This window comes from Petaurus breviceps, unplaced genomic scaffold, assembly GCF_028583685.1.
Source record: "Petaurus breviceps papuanus isolate PSGF00001 unplaced genomic scaffold, PetGlider_PUasm1.0 90784, whole genome shotgun sequence".
In the NCBI taxonomy this organism is placed as follows: domain Eukaryota; kingdom Metazoa; phylum Chordata; class Mammalia; order Diprotodontia; family Petauridae; genus Petaurus; species Petaurus breviceps.
Window position 1 is genome coordinate 5,679,164 of NW_027187345.1, and position 20,910 is coordinate 5,700,073.

A 20,910-nucleotide genomic window follows, 5' to 3' on the forward strand; every position below is an offset into this window, starting at 1 on the left:
TTTTTTTTTTTTTATGATAGATCTTCTCACACAATCTCCTCAGGAAGCATCAACAGAACACACTGGGGGTGGGTTTTGGGAGGTTTTTAAGCTGGAGTAGAGTAATATTAAAGGGAACATAATAGCTATCTAAGTATTTGAAGGGTCTGCATATGGAAAAGGGATTAGTTGTGTTCTGCTTTTCCCCAATGACTAGAAAGCATTAGGAAGATGGAATTATTCCCAATGTAATTAAAACTTCCTAACAAACTACCTCCTATGTATGTAATGGACTTCCCCAAGAAATGTTCAAGCAAAGGCTGGAATGTTTTGGGAATATTGTGGAGGAGACCCTCGGTCATGAGTTGGGTTAAAAATCCTTTGATATACTTTCCAATTCTGATATTCTGAATAGAATACTGCAGGTCAAAGTGAGTAATATTATTCTACCAGAACATAGTCAATGAAGAGCAAATCCAGTGGCCACCATTTTCCTTTAGAAATAATAGAAAGGGGCAGCTAAGTGTAGAAGTGAATAGAGCACCAGCCCTAGAGTCAGGAGGACCTGAATTAAAATACATCCCCAGACACTTGACATTTTCTAGCTGTATGACCTTGGGCAAGTCACTGAACCCTAATTTTCTTGCCTTCCCCCCTCCAAAAAAGATAAATACCGGTAATAGAGAAACTTTTCTGATTATAACCCTGCTGAATCTCATTTTTTTTGGTCATTTTTAAAAGCCTATTACTGCGGGAATCACAATTGGGAGAGCACTGCTAAATTATATAAACTATCCAAAATATTGATATTTGTACCAGCATCTATATATCATGCAGTTATTAATTTATGCTGTTCAACCTCTATTTGCATTTGCAATTCTCCTTGTACCACAGCTGTATTGATTGAAAGTACAAGATAATATACTTTAAGATTAGAGTAGATCCAGTTTGTCTTGTTATTTTACTTCAATTTATTCCTAATTGAAAGAAATACTTGAAAATGAAGTATTGGGATTTCACACATATACACACATGCATACTGAGTATCTAGCTTGTTTCTTTATAAATGAGATGACATATGTTAAAAAAGTGCCATGTAAACCTTAAAGCATTACATGCATGCTAGCTATTATTACTAAGTATGACCTATTTCTCTATTTCAAATTCCTTCCAGAATGGGAACAGGAAGGTAAAAGATTAAGAAATCTAAATAGCTTTTAGTTTTCCATCACTAACCATTTTTTCTAAATATTTACTAAATATAAGAAAATGAGTTTTCAATATCTAGTACATTTATGAAAGAAAATTCTTCACTGAAATTTTCATTATGAATTTTCATTTTAAGACTGAAATACTCTGGAAAATAGACAACAAAAAGACAACAAACTATAAATAACTTAAAACACTTTACCATAAAATTCCACTAAAGTCATGTAAAACAAGGATTTTAAATTTGAACAGTTTTCAGAAGTAAATGGAACATGAAATTGATCTAAATCATTTGCATATAAGAAATTCAAATTGCAGGAAATCCTATAAATATACTTTAAATAGGGAAAACAGAATAAAAGACAAAAGAGCGTTATGCATTTAAATAAATCACTATAATGATGACACAATGTTTCCATACTTCTTTTCACTTTCTTCCCCTATGAAAGTGGGAGTCACAGTTGGGAGAACACTGCTAAATTAATATAAACTATCCAAAACACTGATCTTTATACCAGCATCTAAATATCATGTAGTTATTAGTGCTGTTCAACCTCTATTTGCATTTGCAATTGTCCTTGTACCACAGCTGGTACCTTGACAAATTCCAAACCAGATATCCTCACTAATTAAACCACCATCTTTCTGAAAGTAAGGTGTGTCCTTCTGGATGCTATATTACCTGTTTGTAATGGCAAACAAAGTAGTACTTTTCTCCTTGTTTCAGCAATTCAAGTGCCTTTGAACCTTACCTGTGATTATATCGAGTCTTTGTTGGAAACAGTATACATTGTGTTGTTCTTAATAGGCCTAAGGGAGTTTGGAGATCTTTGCTGCCCTTAATACTTCTAACTTCATCACATGGAGCCCATGATGGGAGGAACTTGCTTAAAGAGTGGAAGAGGAAGGGCAGAACAGAAAGGAGCAGCACATATAAAAGCTTGAACACAGCTATGACAGAGCAGAGCTAAGAGAGAGGACGTTTGTGATGTTGATACTCTGTTGTTCTGTATTGGTATCACTTTGTCAGATAGGAGTACTCTGTTGAACTGTGTTACTTTGTCAGGCAGAAACTTTCTGTCTGTTGAATTGTGTTACTTTGTGAGACAGAATCACTTTGTTGATTCCTCAGGCAGAAAGTGAATTAATATCATAGTGCCAGCAATGTGAGCAAATATTGTTGTAGCCCTGTTGAGCTTTGTTTCTCTAGAAACAGAAACTGTGAAGAGCTTGGGGTAGAGCAGTCCACATGAGCTGTGATATGAAACAGAAGGGAGAGCTACCTACTTGTGAATCCAGGATAGAACTGGGAGCATTCAGCCCTTGGAGGAGGAGGGTTTGGAAATCAGCCTTGAGTCAAGATGAAAGAGAACTTTAATTGGGTACTCAATAGTGACTGATGATGTTATAACTTATTGTGACCTAGGGGTGGATGGCCTTTGTACTTTCCACTTCTCCTTAAGGATGGTGTTTGTACTTTCTGATTACCTCTAAAGGATGATTGGTTTAAGGATGGTTGGAAGTCAGCTTCCAATCAAGATGAAAGAAGACTTTAGGTGATTACTTTCTATTGCTGAGGAGATTGTGACTTACTTAATGATATGTTTTGTTTAAGGCTATGTGGCCACCTTAGGTTGTTATGTTATATTGTTGTGGATGTTTGTTTTAGTTTATTGCTGAATAAATAGAGAGTTCACCATACTATACAATTTAACCCTTCAAGTTATTCATAGCAGTAGTCCTCAGGAGAGCTGCTCGTGATTGACCTTATACTCTTTGAGGCCAGTGGAATCTGACCTAGTACACTGAAAGAAATTCTTGAGACATTGCTTCAGTTGGCTAGTTGGTTGTTGCAACAGATAATTATTAAGCAAATATATACAAGATCTCTAGTTGTCCAGGTATTGGGAATACAAAAGTGAAATACCACATATTTTACCTTGAAAAAATACAAGATAATTAGGGAAATAAAACATATATACAGATAACTATAATGTCAGAATGTGGAAAGTACAAGGAATTCAAAAAAGACAGATTTAGAGAGATAGAGATCAACTCTATTTTAGGGTAGTCAAGTACATCTATCTTGCCCCTAAATATTTTTTTCTATGTGTTAAAGAGACAAAAACACCAAAAATCTCTCCTCAATGATCAAGGTAACTATTCTACTTTATTCCATTAAAAAAATTTATCATTTGGCTGGGATCTCAGTTGTATATTTGGTGTAAACTGTGGGTCTAATTCCATTTCCTGCCAAATTAACAACCAGTTCTCCAAACCATATTAGTTAAACGGCGAATATTTTCTCTAATTTAAATATATATATATATAGAGAGATATATGTGTATACATACATACATATATATATACATATATATATATATATATATATATATATATATATATAATGTTTTAGCCATTTATCTGTCCTTTCATATCAGGAATTTATGCCATGACTTGTAAGTGGATTGTATTTAAGTAAGGGAGGGTTGTGCAAAGTCACTAGCTTCATTTTTTCCTCCAGAGCCATCTGGGCCCAGTGCTTTGTTTCTAAACTCTATCTTCTTACTGAACAGCACAAGGCCTGTTCTCATATTCTTGGCCAAAGGTTTTCTCTTCAGTCTATCTTGGGTTTGTGTAGAATGGGGAAGGAGACAACAAAACTTCCCAGTGGTACCTGTTTCTAAAGCCTAAACAAAGTTCAGATGCCTTGGTATTGGTTAAGGACCAAATCTTACCTTGGCAGTCTTTCCCTGAACTGGAGTGTTTCTGTACTTGTAGCCAGACTGTCCTCAGTGTCCAAAGACCTATGCAGACATGGGCTAAAAAAATGACTCACTGACTTTTGTCAAGAATTTACCCCTCAATAGTCAGTCTGATGTATTTTCTAGACCTGTTTCGAAGGCAGTTTTGGGAGCAGGAGAAGGAGGATCTTGGTTATATTTCCTTCTATCTTTCTGCTCCATGTCTCTGTCATACTTTCAAAGAAAATAATTAGAGTAAGAAAAGCAATCAAAAACCCTTTGTCATACTTTTAAAATGTAAATTATATATAGCCAAATGGAGAGGATAGTTTCTCTCCTTTTTCTAATATACATGCAAATAAAAGAATAAATTCCCATATTGGGTGTATCCAAAAACATATCACAACTCCCGTGTATTCTACAATGTGTCTATTTATTTCTTCATCAGGAAGTTGGGTGCATTCTTCATCACCAATACACTCTCTAATTTTTGCTGATCATTGCACTGTTTAGAGTTAAGCTTTGCAATGTTATTTCTCACATGCAACCCCCTTCAGTTTTTCTAAAACCATTCCTTTCTATCATTTCTTATATTACAATAATTTTCATTATATTCTTCTACTATAATGTTTTCAGTTATTCTCCAGTTAATGAGCATCTTTTTCCTTTCAAGGACAGTACCTGGACTCATCATATTGTAAATTTAATTTGGATAATGAACACAATGCCTTCACACTCCGAAGAAAGTCCTAATGATATTAGGGAATGTGGGGAAAATAGACCCTTCCTTAAATACTTAGCGAAACAGTTAACTTGCCAACATTTAAGAATGCTGCAATATTCAATGGGTGAAAATACTAACCAGACATTTCATACTAACAATTCCATAAAAGGATTTCATACTAAATTTATAATGAAAATGAAAAGAGGGCCTCTATTCTAAAGTATCCTGAGTACCTTTATGTAAGATAAAAAATGCCAGTTATACACACATGCGCGCACACACACTCACACACACATTTATAGGAGAATGATTGAATAAAGTATGACACTATTAATGGAAAACAATCATGCTATTAATTAGGAAATACAAGACAAAAAAAGCAATATGAAACAGCCTAAACAAAGTGATACAAAGTGTGATTAGATGAATTTTATGTAAATTGAATGCAACCTTCCTTGAAATATAGTATATCAGTATGTTTATATGATATATATGTATATATATATATATATATCATTCCCAATAGGTGATAAGGTTCTTTAGATGCTTTTGTGAATGACATTCATTGTAGTGAAAAATTTCAAATTTCAAACAATGAAGAGCCTCCTAAATGAGATATACAATCACTTGAGATTTTGGCCTAGTTGTTCACACAGGAAAAACAAAGTGGATAAAAAATCTATTGTCTGGAATATGGTATAAAAATTAGGTGGCCAATCTATACAACTCTTCCATCAAATGCATATGTGTGAGCACACATATATGTACATATATACATACCGAGAGTGACAGAGACAGAAAGGGATGTGTGTGTATAAATGTGGGGGTGGTACCAAAGTCTTAGTGAAATTGCAAGATTATTTAAACTTAAAACTACATTAAGACTTCTGGAATACCTTGTATGTTTGGACTCATACTGAAAATGAATAATCAGTGGGTTCACGACCTAGAATGAAAAGTAATATAGATTCAGAATCCTAAAAAGGGATACAGAACAAAAAGAAAAACTACTTGATGTTGTGAATTTGTGTGGTTTTACTTTTTTAAATGTTAATGATTTATTTTTTTTGTAGTTTGATTGCTGATGATAGATAATTTATAACTTTTAAATAGTTTTAATAATCAGTGCACATTGGGTCAAAGTACTCAATTATAAGATTCTAGAGTTCAAAGGAAGCTCAGTTGCTATCCATTCCAAATAATACCTTAACTTGTTGGTTATAAACCAATAAGTGGTGCCAACATTCTTGACCTGTTTGCAACACTCGATACTGTTTACTGTCCTTTCTGGGTTTTCTTAATACTATTTTCTCTTGGTTTTTCTCTTAACTTGGCTGTTCCCTCTTTCTTCTACTTTGCTCAATCTTTATCTGTGCCATTTTCACTAACAGTGGGACAGCACAAGGTTCTGTACTGGGCCTTATTTTCTCTACTTTTTCTTCTTTAGCTATCTCATCATAACCCAGGGGCTTAATTATCATCTTGAAGTGGAAAATTTCCAGATTTATGTATCCAACCCTAGGCTCTCTCCTGAGCTTCAGTTGCATATCACACGATATCTACACTAACAGGCCATTTTAACTGGATTTCCCCATAGGTTTCTCATGTAGATGATAGAATTCATTATCTTTTTACCTCCCTGAAACCACTGTTCATCAGACTTTTCCTATTATTGTACAAGACACAATTCCTTCCAATCACTCATGTCCCCAACCCTTGTGTAATCCTGAATTACTCACTCTTATTCACAACTTCCAATCAGCTGTCAAACCTTATCAATTGTCTCTCTACAAAGATAGACATATTTCCCATTTTCTTCACCCATGTAGCTCCCACCTTAACTCAGGTTCTCATTGCACTTCTCATTCAGACCATCACAAATACCCTGCTGTTTGGTTTCTTTGCCTTAAGTCTCTTACTACTCAAGTCTATCTTCCACACATCCAGTTATTTCCTTAATTCATAGGTCTCCTACACAAGGAACTCCCCTGGCTCCTTAGTGCCTCTAAAAAGGGATGGGGAACCTTTGGCCTTGTGACCATGTGTGGCCTTCTAGATTCTTGGGTATGGCACTTTCAGTTGAAGGGCTGCACTTGTGTTTGTTCCAGAAGGTCTTGGTATATTCATGACTTTTATGGAGATGTTCTCCAATAGGAATTCTAGAATGTTTTTCTTCATGGTTCTGCTCCTGCTTCTCCAAAGTGACATAATATTTCAATGCTTCTCCCAATTTAAAGAGATAGAAACCATCCCTTCTAAGTCTTTTCTCTGTTAACTGCTTAGTTCCAGGTCCAATAACCCAAATCTGGAGAGATGCTCCAAAGTACTTTTGGGTCCTGTATCCAAGGTGTTTCTCCTTCTCCCAAATGGGAGATCACATCTGGTTTCCAAACTGTAAGTCCTAGGAAGATAATGTTCTTATAATTCTCTACCATCACATCCTTGTACAACTCCTTCTAAGAAGGGTCTAGGTTTCCCCCATCTTCCTGGGTAAAATGCATAGTCACATTTTGAATGTCACTGATTCCCTTTGGACTTCACAGCCTGACACTGTCAGGAATGCAAGGGCTATTCCCACCCTCTTGGAGAGGAACAGAGGACTCAGAAGAAAGAACTGCTAAGAGAATCACCTGGCCCTGGGCTCACAAAGAACCCGAAGGCAGGGACTGGCTTCTGGCTCTGCTCAGCACAGACCCCCAATCCCTGAAGGAAGGGGTGTAGCTCAGCTCTCCAGGAGCTGCAGGATCAGGGAGAAACCACAGGAGATGTTGAGTCAGAGGGCTATATCCTCTTTTCAATACCCATTACTATATGATTGGAAAAAATATCATGCTTTATGCAAGGAGAGAAGGGGAATTGGCACTTGGTGGGATTAAGACTCCAAGCTGTCCATGGAACAGAATATCCACATTCTATCTTCCTATAGAAGGATTCTTCATGAAAGGTGCAAAGCCTAAGAAAATCAACAATTTGAAGGAAGTGATACAAAGGTGAATAGATACTAGGTTTGTGATATCATTGTTATAAGGAAGTTCCAAAAGAAGATCATCCCTTCTATAAATATAGCCTCTGTCAGCCCCTTCTCTGCAACTTTAGGTCTTGAAGAATGCATTAAAACAATAAGAAGGAAATCAGTAGTACAGAGTCACATAGCTAGTATGTGTAAGAAGCAGGGCATGAATCCAGGTCTTCGTGGTTCCAAGACCAGTTTGTTTTCCATAACACCACAGTACTTCTCATGATAGAAAGTTCTTGTAAAATGGAATAGTAATGTCACAGGACTAATAAAAGGACAGTCAACCTCGTCTCCTGCAATGACCTCAGTTTCAATATCTTAATATTGACTAGAAGATTCAAAGACCCTTGCTAGATCTAAAGCAATAGCTGGGGAAAAGAGCTAACAGTCTGTGACTCAGAAACTACAGTCAAGTGGGCCAACAGTCAAGCTCCCAGGTATGTGAAGAAGGAAGTGATTAACTTGAAGTTATGATGTATGAGAGCAAAAGAGTTACTTAGGGAAGATACATTGTACACTAAAGAACTTAGCAAAAACCTTCCCAGAAAATAAGGGATGAGGTAATAGTGAATAAAAATTCCTCCTCACTTCTAGGCCATGTGATTTGATATTTTATCTGATCCTGACAACTTTTCAAACCTCTCCAAAGTGGGAAATATGCACTAAACATAAAGTAATTTCATCTGATACCATGGTCTAGCATACCAGGAACCATAAGGAAGGTTAACAGAAACCCATGAGATAATATCTACCTTGAGTTCACTTAGAATTTCTCCTATACTACCAAAAGCAAGACTTCATGAGTAAACTTGATTCATGCACTTACATCAAAACCCAACCTTGGACCTTGGTCTCCCCTCCCACTTTCTATTCCTTTGGAAATTCATAATTTAAGTCTGTGGAAAATTTCTGGGGCCTTCATGGAAAGCTCCATAGCAGGACTCTGTTCTACAAAATATCTCTGAGAGTGGAAGAATAGAGGAAACATGGAAGGACACATATCTGGGTTTGAATTAGAGATCACCCCCATGTCAATGCCCTTCTTCCCAGAACCTAGGAGATCTAAACCCCAAACTAGAGAAATCAACCCTGGTTATAGTGCTCTGTATTCCTGGGTCAGAGAAGTGACAAAGGGAATTGCACAGGACATTGTGTTGAGGAGGAGGCAGGAAGAGACTCTATGGTACTTCAGTAAGACTAAGGAAAGAGTCCATTATCCAGTAATGATTAGTTCTGTCCTGCTAAAAGTCATATGTGGCAAAGACCTAGGCTGGTGATCTGTGAATTGCCCAGAGTAAGAGGAGGCAGAGATGCTTTTAGATCCAAATCCCAAGGTAACCACCATGGGGGAGGAGCAGGGGACAGAAAGTGAGCAATAAGGGAAAGTAATGGAAAACAGGGATAAAATTACCAAAATCTCATGAGGAAGAAAACACAAGAGACCTCAAACATAGGGAAATATACTACAAGGAAAACATTAACAGCAGAAGGAAACAAGTTTCTATGAATAAATGCTACTAAAATAAACAGATATGACATTATGGAATTTCCAGAAAATGCTCTTTTTTCACCAAAAGCATCTAAAAAAACATTTCAAATATTTGAAAATCTACAGCTACCAGGATGCCATTAATTGGCAATCAGAAGTCAGAAGACAAAAGATGTCTGTTGATATATCTTACAGCATAGCATCTTTAGCTATTAATTGATCTGTAAAAATCATTGGTATACCAGAAGTGCTATTAAGAATAAAGGTGAGAGGGTGTTGAACAGATTACCTGCCTGTTAGTGAAAGGGCTTTCATGGCTAGGAAATTTTCTAACCAGTAAATAAGTCCAGGACACATCTGTCTTTCTTTTTTAGTGTTAAAAATAACTGAATTAAAGAAAAAAAATCACACAAGTAGATATAGTCATAGTAGGAAATTATATGGCAGGAACAACACACACACACACACACACACACACAACCATCAAGACAATGCTGTTGGTTCAATAATATTTACTTAGAGAGCCCTAGCAAAATATCACACTTGTTTATAAACTACTTACTAATGAGACCATACTTGAATCTTTTTCCTCTTCCTCCTCCTCCTCCTCCTCCTTCTTCTTCATGTTACAATTGGAGAATTTTACATCTAGCCTTAAACATTTTGCTTTTTTTTTGCCAATCTTGTAGCTGAGCATCTTGTTCTAGTAGTCTTTGGTGTGGGCAACTGGAAGCTGTCCATGTAAGGCCTTGAATGTGGTATCTGACATTATCTAATAGTTCTTACTAATAATGGTCTGATACTTATTTTTGGCATGTTCTATGATTTTAATAAATTTCTAAGAAGCTTGTACATCATCAGTAAGTTATTGGATACTGTATATCTCTGTGACTAACCAACTGAACATTAGCATTTTCATAGTAATGAACCCGAATTTTTAGCACTGCAATGACCTGAGCTACAGGTAGTATAATGGGAAAATTCCACTCTGATCTCCAATGACCATTCCAGAAGTTTTTATGCTAAAATTGGTGGCTATCATTACAGGCAATAACAGTCTTCTACCCATCTATAATTTTAGAATAAACAGTACAGAAATCATTGGAATAATGATCTTTCACATAGGCCCTTAATGAACTGTCACAGGATTCCCTTCATGACTTCAGAGCTCTATCTATGTCCTCAGATTGGTGGTCACTTGCATCTTTCCATAAATGATCAAACTTAAAGGAAATTTTAATTCTTGGATCTTAAACTGCTACTACCCAGGTCACCATATTCTAAAATTAAGACCCGATCATCATATCCTTCTATTTTCAGTGGAGTGAACTGATCCATATTATACTTAGTGAAGGCATGAGCTGCTCCTTTACTGAGATTTTCATCAAGTAGTAACCAAACATCATTAAACACCTCATGAAATTATCCTTGCAGAGTATGAGTGATGATCATGGCAGATATCCATACCTTCTCCTCATCCTATACCTGATCTTCAAAGTTAGCCATCTTGGGCTGCTCTGTGGAAGAAATTTTCATGGGACTAGTAACTGAGATGAAAAAAGAGGAGAATAATGAAATAACTAGATAACAGCAGGAAAGTAAAGCCATTTCTGTTGTTTGGCCTTCATTTTCAGAGGACTAATGACATCACGATGTTGGAGAAATGGGTTCAGGAACCAAAAACAAAAGACAAAGATTCAAATGGCACAGCACTTTATATGCCTAGCTGCTCTATTAAAAAATATAGAAGAGAAGCAGTTATGAATTCTCAGTTATGAATCAGAGATGTATTTTGACCAAACAAGATATAGATTCAATTACAAAATATAAATCAGAATAACTATAATTAAATGAAACAAAACTTCTGCACATCCAAAATTAAAGCAACTAAATTAAGAAAGGAAAAATACCTTGGTACCAAATTTCTCAAATAAGTCATTGGTATCGAAGATATAAATAACATGTATGTAAAATATATGTGTGTGTATATACATAAACTATATATATGTACATGTATACACACATACATATATGTATATATATACAAGTGGTCAAAGGATATGAGCAAACAGTTGTCAAATGAAGAATTGTGAAGTACTCATGGGGACATGAAAGAATACTCCAAATTAATAATAAGAAAAATGAAAATTAAAACAACCCTAAGGTTATACCTCACATTCTACACATTAGCAAAGATGACCAAAAAAAAATAGCAATGTTGGGAATCTTGTGGAAAGATAGATACAGGAATACATTGTTGGTGGAGCTAAGAATTGGTATGTGAATATAGTGACAAAAATGCCCATACTTGTTAAACCAGAAGCTCTATTACCAGAGCTTATAACCCAAGAAAACCACTGATGACAAAAAGTCTCCATATACACCAAAATGTTTATGGCAACACTTTTTATAACAGTGAACAATTGGAAATAAAGTAGATGCCCATTGATTGTTGGAATGGTAAACAAATCATGCTACTTAATGTAAAGAATAATTACTTTGATATAAGAAATAACGCCATGAACATAGAGATAAATAAAAAAGTCTACATGAACTGATAAATATTAAATGAAGCAAAGCCAAGAAAATGATATGCACAATTACTGTAGCATATAAATGGGAAGAACAGACACACACATACACAAAAGTTCAAATTGAATTGAACACAATGATAGATAAAACAGGGCTCTCTAATAATAGACAAAAGGGGACACTGAAAACCTATCACTTCATGGAGGTGGGAAGTCCACAGTTGTTAAGCACTGCACATATTTTCTGACTTTTTCAATGTATTAAGTAGTTCGGTAATTTTTTTTCTTTTTCTGTTATTAAAAATACTATTTGTTATGTGAGATGGCTCTCTGGGATGGGTAGGAAGAAGAATAGTGGAGATAACTATGATGATTCAAATAAAAAACAGCAGAAGTCATAAATAAAAATTTAGTTTAAAAAATTCCTTCTATCCCTCACACTATTATTCCTCTCCTTACCTCTGGTATCTTTTCAATAAGAATTCTGAGTTTGTATCTGTCTGCTCTCTCCCATTGAAAAATGGGATAGTGTCCCTTTTGAATTTTTTTCATGTTTATGCAAATTACTCACGTGCATTTTGGTACACTAGAGAAAACATTGAACTAAGAGTCAAAAGACTTTTGTTCTCATCCCAGCACTACCAATAACTATCTGTATGACCGTAAGCAAGTCCTAAAATCTCTCGAGAATTCAGTTTCCTCATTCATTAAATGAAAGACTTTGGACAAGATAATCTTTCACAGTGAATTGAGCCCTAGAATCTGGTGGTGGGTCTATGCATTATAAGCATTGCAACATCATGGAATCTCTAGCTAGAAAATGAGATATGAAAATATATTCGAATCACAGACATGTCATTAAACTTGTAAATTCTTCACGTGCTGTGGGATCAGAGAAGATGTGATCTAAAATTGTAGAGACATGGCTGTGCCCAGTAAAGTAAAAATTTTGCATTTCATTGATTTATATATTTTTATAAATAACAAGACATTAAGATTAAATCAAAATTTCCCCCCACATCTCTATTTATAATTTTTGCTTTTATATTTTTAAGACCAAACAAATAGCATCCCTCAGATATTCTAGAAAAGTTGAGGGCTTGATCACAACCTTTTTATGAATGTATGAAATGAGTCTCGGTCTGCACATGGTTCTCTGATACCATTTAGAACTATAGATTGAACTTTTTGAGATTCAAATTTTAGGAAACCATAACAACCATTTACTTTATTTCATTGTTGTGGAACACCAATTTAGTTGAAAATTTTAGTTCATGCATCCCTAATAATAATTTTGAAAAGTTCCATGATTTTCATTTCATTTTTTCATTGAATTAGTGGGAAAAGACTTTTTTTAACTGAAAGATCTTCAGTTTTTGAAAGTTAAGGATACTCCCCTTTTCTTAGATTTTTGTTATCATTTTAGGTATAGTGAAACTTTCTCTATTTTTTTCTCTTAATCCTTCCCATGATTTATCTATCACTAAAAACCTAAATCTCTGACTCCCTTACTTGCTGCTATCACAATGAGCATATTTCATGAACAGAAATGAGTTGATTATAAAATATCCTTTCCACTTTTTCTTTGTAACTTTGTAACTAAGCCACAATGATGGATTTTGAACTGTTTGGAGGGTAAAAGTAAATTACATCCATTCTTGGATAGTTGCTCTGATTCAGGGCATTTCAGGAATATTCCTTTCAGGAGAAAGTCCTTTAGTCCACAGAGAGTTTAAGTGATTGACCTAGGAACTCAAAGTTAATTAGAGGAAGAAGAGGGATTCAAATTCAAGGCATCTGACTCTAAATCCCACATCCTTCCCAGGAATCCATGTTACATCCCATTTGCAAAAAGAACCTCTTTACTACAGTGGCATTTCATGATATTTTTTTTCTCTCTCAAAGTTCAGTGGTAAAACTTAGAACCTACACTTGTACCTAGAGTAATATTGGTAATAATGTACCGAACCATATTATCCAGAAAGTATCAATAATATTGTATTCCAATAAGAAACGAAAAGTTTAACAGGTAATATAAAATATTCCTATAGTGTATGAGACCTGAGAAAATATGAGAATACCTTATTTTAAAGAATTAAAGTTCTGAGGCTTAATGTCCTAAAACAGTACTCTGAAGGGAATAATCAGTAACCCTTGAATGTCCAAATGATCTTTAGCCTATGCTGAAAGTCTCATCATAGTTCATAAATCTTGCTAAACAAAGAAATTTTGTTTGTTTGTTTGTTTTTGCTTTTTGGAGGGCAATTGGGGTTAAGTGACTTGCCTAAAGTCACATGGCTAGTAAGTGTGTCAAGTGTCTGAGGCCAGATGTGAACTCAGGTCCTGCTGACTCCAGGGCCAGTGCTCTAAATTTTAATAAGAATATAATAATTTTAATAATAGGAAATGTACAAATTAAACCATCAACAATATTATTTTTCTCATAGAATAAGTAATAATATGTAGTTAATATTTCATAAATGTGATAATGTTTTTGCACATGAGATTGCACAAATATAGACACACACAGCTCCCAGATGATTCCATTACTTTGATTCACAACATGACATTATTTCCAGTTTCTTTGAAATTTTTTTTTTAGGAAAAGCCTCTTTAGTGAAACATTGCTTCATGACCCGGAAAACCCACTCAAATAGTCATTATCTTATAACATTCACATTCATTTAAAGAAAAAAAAACATATTTCCTACTAAGAATGGGCCTAGTGGTTATTTAAATAAATTGATTTTTTGCCTATACCTTACACCTTGAACTAATTCACCATAAATTAAAAGGTCATTGATAATAAGAACATTGCATGTACTTTATGGTTTACATAGGACTTTCTACCTCACATAAAGCAGATAAATTGTCCATTCGTCTCTGGGTAGAATAACAATTGCGACATTCTATCACACACAATTATGTGACGGTTTGGTCCCATGTGTAAACCCTACAAAAAGAGGGTGTTTGAAATGTTGGTCAGACTATAGTGAAGAGGAAACAAAGAGTCAACTCAGGAATTAGGAAGAATAGCAGTCCCTTCAGTGAACAGGTGAAGTAATTTGTGGCTTCGCAGGAATTCACTATACGGCAAGATTCTGAACATTTCCCAGCATCTTTGAGAGAGGAACATACATACCTCATCATAGAGAGGACATTACATGCCAGAGTTAGTAGAAACTCTACTTGATCTTATCTTTCTCCTGGAATTTCCCACAGGTAATATGAAATTTTCTCTCTCTAACAACAAGTTTTCCATTTTTTTTTCTGTACATCAAAAAAAAAAACCCCAAATTTCTCAGGTAATACTCTGAAACTGGAAAGCTTAACTTATATGGATTGTTTTTATTCACTCTTTTGGTTTGTAAAGATTTTATCCTTCTTTCTTCTTTATTCAGTTTTGGCTACTATTGCATGATTTCCCTTGGTTGAAGACTGACTTCTTTCTGTCTTACAAAGGTGAAGAATATTCCTTAATCAGATTTAACTGATTTAGGCAAGACTTGACTTGTGTCTTGTTCAAGTAGTGAAAATTTCATTTAATAACCAATTCCTTCATTGTGACAATTAATTCTTCATTTTTTACAGTTTTAAATATTTCAATTTGATATGACATGTTTAAGTTCTTAATATGTTTATTTACGACTGTCTTCAGTTAATTAAAAAAGAAAAACATGCTACAAACCTGTGAAGAAAAGAAGTGGCTAACTTTTTGTTCAAACATGGGCAAATGTCCAAAGTACTAAATCACCTGGCAGGAACATTCTTTTTCTTTGTCAATAAATATTTTAAAGTTCCAACAAATAAATAAACAAATAGATAGATAGATATATGTTTTATTTTGTTAATCCTCTTATAGAAGGAAAATTTTAAATCCTCTATTTCTTTTTAGAAACTTGAAGAAATATGTTGATGAATATAAATACCCTTTAGTTCTATACACTTTATCTCTTCTAAAGAAATAAATATTTGAATGATAATATACTCTTGAATGAGAATTTGGCTTTATTTTTAATATTGATAGTGTTTAAGGTGTTTGACTGCAGATGCAAGTGGAGGGAATTCTGAGTAATTTTTCTGTTTAAACATCTCTGTGTCTCCCCATAACTTTTTCATCTTTACTAGATAATTAAGATAAAAACTGTATGAGAGCTCAATTCTTCACTGGTCCCTTTTTTGAAATGCATTCCTTTAGTTAGAATAGGTTTTGGAGTGACTAGGTGGTACAGTGAATAGAGCACCGGCCCTGGAGTCATGAGGAGCTGAATTCAAATCTGACCTCAGACACTTGACACACCTACTAGCCGTGTGACTTTGGGAAAGTCACTTAACCCCAATTTGCCCTCCAAAAAGCAAAAAAAAAAATAGGTTTTCAATTTGATTGCTTGTTATGCCTCTGTTCAAAAACGTGTTAGTGTCTCTTAGATTCATGTGTTTCCTTGAAAAAACAGAATATAGTAATAATTGTGTGAAATTCATATGTAGTGTTACTTATAACTGGAGGCTAACATATTCAAAGTGATGGAGAAAAATGGCAGAAATTCTGTAGCTTGAATCTCTAAACATGGTGTAGTTTTCTCTCTTCTAATCAAATGACAGTCCTTTCCTTTGACTTTGGCATAACCTTGTTATATTTCTAGGTGATGTCCTCAACTGTTTTGTATATGATGTCTGTGGCCATTGAAGGTGATCTAAATATTTCTTTTTCACTTATGTCAAATACACAAAGATCTAAGCCAGAAGTAACTCCCAGCTCCTGGTACCATTGATGCTTCTTGGTGTCTTCTGCTCACAAACACTGGCATTACCTCTTGAAACCTATTCTACCATGAGGTAAATTGTCTTTTGACTTGAAAGTTTGCCTTCTCAGGGTGGCTAGGTGGCACAGTGAATACAGCATCGGCCCTGAAATCAGGAGGACCTGAGTTCAAATCTGGCTTCAGACACTTAACACAAAAAACTAGCCATGTGACCTTGGGCAAGTCACTTAGCACCGATTACCCTACCTTCCCCCCCCCCTCCAAAAAGAAAAAAAAGAAAAGTTGCCTTCTCTCCCTCTCAACTCTGCTGTGAAGGAGGATGACGGGCCATATCCTGGTGACCACTTAAATTTTGAGTTATTTGAAAATGCATCTTTTTTATCTCCTGATCTTCAACAATGTGATGTTCTCATTCATTATACTACCTAATCAATTCCAGACTATAATAGAAATGATTACAAAGGTGGCCTGGAATTCACTTCTCTAGCCTCAGCTAAAGCAGTAGGATATACACTGTGGGTAGATCAGAGCATATCTCCAAATAATCCAAAAAGAGGCTCTTCTTTTTTTCTTTCATTTTTAGTGCAAAATATTTTTAAATCATCATTACCTTGGTTCACCCCATGCAACATCAGTTATCTGCATGGCATTTTCATTTCAATTATTTTCTTCTGCAATTCATTAGACAAAAATTTCAGGAAATATTACAGATATCAATATTGTTTGGTTTTTTTTTTTGGGCTTTTTAAATTTACTTTTACCAAGTTCTGGTACTGTTTATTATAGCCAAAAAAATATAAGATCATTTTGGATATATAGATAAACTAACTCAAATTCTAAACAATAGGTAGTGACAGAATTATTTAAATATCAGGACTTTTTAAAAAGTAAATCATATGTAGTATGAAGCCATTTGTAATATGATTTGATTTTTTGCCTAAACATTTAGCTATTACATCCTCCATGATGAATTCCATGTTTCATAGCTTTAAAAGTTCTTATACTATTTAATTGGAGGTCAAGCAAAAGGTATATCTTTCAAAATTTTGTATAAAATAACTATGCAAAATCTCAAAAAGGAAAAGAAAAAAGTACCAGTCTGAATCTCTCCTTCTAGTTTCATAGATTAAAATCCTTTGCCACATCCTATAATACTTCCTTATTCCCTACTCATCAGCTGAGCAAAAATTGCTCTTTTGTCAGGAGTATTGTCTCTAAGGTAATCAAAATGGACTGCTATATATCTTTGAAAGCTGCCCAGAAGGCAGTCAGTTCTGAGGCCCAACAGTGACAACACCAGCAGTGTATTCTGCAGTGTAATACAAGATACAAAGTTATCAGTGGCCATTAACCTTCTTGGCCCAGTTTGCCATCCTTAACAATGTCACTTGCTGACAGATACATTCACATATAGGATACTACATCATTGTACATTTTAAGAATTCTGGGAAGATTGACACTTTCCTGAATAGGTTAATGTAATCAAATAGGCTTGTGTAATTTATGTGGTCTGATGTTTCAAACCACCTTCCTAAATTTCATTCTTAAAATGCAGTTTTCTTTTTTTTTTATTTGGAATATAAAATGTTCATTTCTCCTATGCACATCCTCCCCATCTGCTGGTTGTAGAATGGTATCTATCTGGAATTATTCAGAAATATAAAGGACAGCTACCTGCCAAATGCAATAATTCCAAGAAACAATGCTGGAGGTTATCAGTCTTCTCATTTCATAAGAATGTACATAATTAGCTAGTCACATATATCTTGAATAGCATTCTGAACCTATATTTCCTAGGAAAGCTTAGGAAACTAGGTATGAGGAAAGCTGCTCTCTAGCTCTTCTCATTTTTATCCTGGTTTAAATTCAAGTAAATGAAAGAAGCTCATGGTTTCTGGCAGACAACTTTTGTTAGGCACACACCAAATTCTCACCAATTACTATTACACAGAGGACAAAACTACTATATCCATACAGTTCCTGTTCTGCCTTACAAGTCCCAGATGAAATCACTTTGAGGAGTGCTGGTGTTGGAAGTAAAATAGCAGAATCTAACTGTGCATCAATCCATTTGTAAGTGGAGAATGCAACAAGCATATTGCTGTCATGAAAAGGGAAATCTAATGATCATGTTACTGACTTAGTATATATAATGTAGGTCTTTCTTAAGGAGAAAAAAAGTATAAATAAGCTTTATTCATCCAACATCTTCTTCCCCTTATTTTTATAACATCCATGCTGCAAATATACACAATTTATATATATATATACTTATTATATATAAGTTACCATTATTACATATGTTTTCCTATGTATGTACATATCTATAGATGCATATGAATGTACACAATTATACAAACACACACATATACACAAATGGGGTATGTATATGCAGGATGAGGTGCAGCAGGGTGAAGTACAAAGACTGGTGGACTTGAAGTCAGGAGACCTGGTTTTATATCTTAGCTTTGATATGGCCTTCTAGCTATATGATGAGGAACAAGTCACAACCTTAGCCTGCCTCTTATTCTTATTGTAAAATTGAGATAATAATAATGACACCACACACATCACTGGGATTATATGGGGAAAAGGAATAAGCATTTATATATTACTAAATTCCAATCCCTGTGCTCAGCACTTTGCAGATGTTCTCACATTTGATCTTCATGATCATGTGTGAGGTAAGTGCTATTATTTTCATTTTAAAATTGAGGCAAGCGAAGCAAATAGAGATCAAGTGTCTTGCCCAGGGACAAAGAGTTAATAAGTGTCTGAGGCCGCATTTGAACTCAAGTCTTCCTGACTCCAGGGCCAGCACTCTGTCCCCTGTGCTGTGTGCTGCACTTTGTGAACCTTGAAAAGCTATAAGAAGAATTTCTCCTCATCTGTTAGTGAGCATAAATTACTCACACACACTTATCTTCCTACCTTTTCCTTCTTTCCATACCTTTCCATCTTCATTTTTTTCTTCCTATGTTTGACTGCCTTTTCTGTATTCCTCAGAATTTATTACCCTTGTCCCTGAAATATACCTAAAGCAGAACATTCTCATCTTTTGCCTTTCATTATTTTTTCACAATCTTCCCCACCCTTCTCTTTTTAATGGTAATAATTTTTGACCCCCATTTTGTTTTGCCTTTTATTTTTCATTTTACCCCATCATAATCAGATCCTTCAGGCCTTGCTTGGTACTTTTTCAATTTGTACAATCTATATTGCACACACCCACACACATGCACATACATACACATACATGCACAATGCAAATGCCATGAATATAGAGATATGTAGAAAGATCCATGTGAACTGACGTATATTAAAGGAAGCAAAGCCAAGAAAATGATATGCATGATTACTGCAGCACATAAATGGGAAGAACAACCACACACATACACAAAAGTCAAAATTCGATGTAACGCCATGATCAAGTTAAAGCATGGTTCTCTAATGAATAGATCAAAGGGTACACTGCAAACCTATCCCTTCATGGAGGTGGCAAGTCTACAGTTGTACCACACTGCATATATTTTCAGATGTTTTCAATGTATTAATTAGTTCTGCTATTTTTTCTTTTCTTTTTCTATCATCAAAAATATTATTCGTTATATGAGATGGCTATGTGGGATGGGTAGGAAGAAGGACAGTGGAGATAACTATGATAATAAAAAAAACCACAGGAGACATAAATAAAAATTTATTTAAAAAATAATTTCTTCCATCCCTCGTACTACTATTCCTCTCCTTACTTAGGTATCTTTTCAATAAGAATTCTGAGCTTCTGTCTGTCTGCTTTGTACTATTTAAAAATGGGATATTGTCCCTTTTGAACTTTTTTCATGTTCATGCGAATTACTCAAAAGCATTTTGGTGAAGTGGAGAGAATATTGAACCAAGAGTCAAAAGACTTTTGTTCTCATCCCAGCATTACCAGTAACTATCTGTATGACCATGGGCAAGTCCTAAAATCTCATGAGAATTTTATTCCTTATATGTAAAAATCAAAGGGGTTGGACAAGATATTCTCTCAGAATGGAATGAGCCCTAAAATATGGCGATGGATCTATGCATTAAATGCACTGCAACATCAAGGAACCTCCAGCTAGAAAATGAGATATAAAAAGATGTGCAAATAATAGACTTTAGAATTAGACTTTTTAAATTCTTTTAAATTCTGTGGGATCATAACAGATACAATCTAAAACTGTAGAGATGTGGCTGTGCATAGTAAAGTAAAAGTTTTTCATTTTCTTAATTGGCAATTTTTAATAAATGAGACATTAATACTAAATCAAAATCCCACACACACACACCTCTACTTACAGTTTTGTTTTTCTTTTTCTTTTTGTTTTTTAAGACCACACAAATACAATCCCTCAAATATCCTAGAAAAGTTGAGGACCTCATCACCACTTTTTACTAATGTATGAAATAAGTCTCAGTGTAGATGGTTGT

General features: G+C 34.8%; 1 protein-coding gene and 1 pseudogene across 4 annotated transcripts in view; both read right to left on the reverse strand.

The window, feature by feature from the left end:
• MYCT1 (MYC target 1) overlaps positions 1-20,910 on the reverse strand; it is a 151,851-nt gene that overhangs the window by 72,827 nt on the left and 58,114 nt on the right. The window lies entirely within an intron of this gene.
• On the reverse strand, positions 4,059-11,062 carry LOC138147316 (F-actin-capping protein subunit alpha-1-like; annotated as a pseudogene).